This window comes from Chrysochloris asiatica, unplaced genomic scaffold (genome assembly GCF_000296735.1).
Source record: "Chrysochloris asiatica unplaced genomic scaffold, ChrAsi1.0 scaffold00151, whole genome shotgun sequence".
NCBI lineage: Eukaryota > Metazoa > Chordata > Mammalia > Afrosoricida > Chrysochloridae > Chrysochloris > Chrysochloris asiatica.
The window spans coordinates 7585508-7585749 of NW_006408669.1; positions in this window are offsets into that span (position 1 = coordinate 7585508).

Sequence of the window (242 nt, forward strand, 5' to 3'; positions counted from 1 at the left end):
CTCAGAGAAACCCTGCATAGGGTTTCTGAAGCGGTAAATCTTTATGGGAGCAGAAAGCCTCATCTTTCTTCTGTGGAAAGGCTGGTAGTTTCTAACTGCTGACCTTGAGGTTAGCAGCCCGACTCATAAGCACATGGTACCAGAGTTCCTTGTAGTTAAAGAGCAATTCAATAAAATATATCTTTTGAAGGCAATTTTCAGTAATACCAGATATAACTACATTTGTTGTTGTTAGGTGCCAT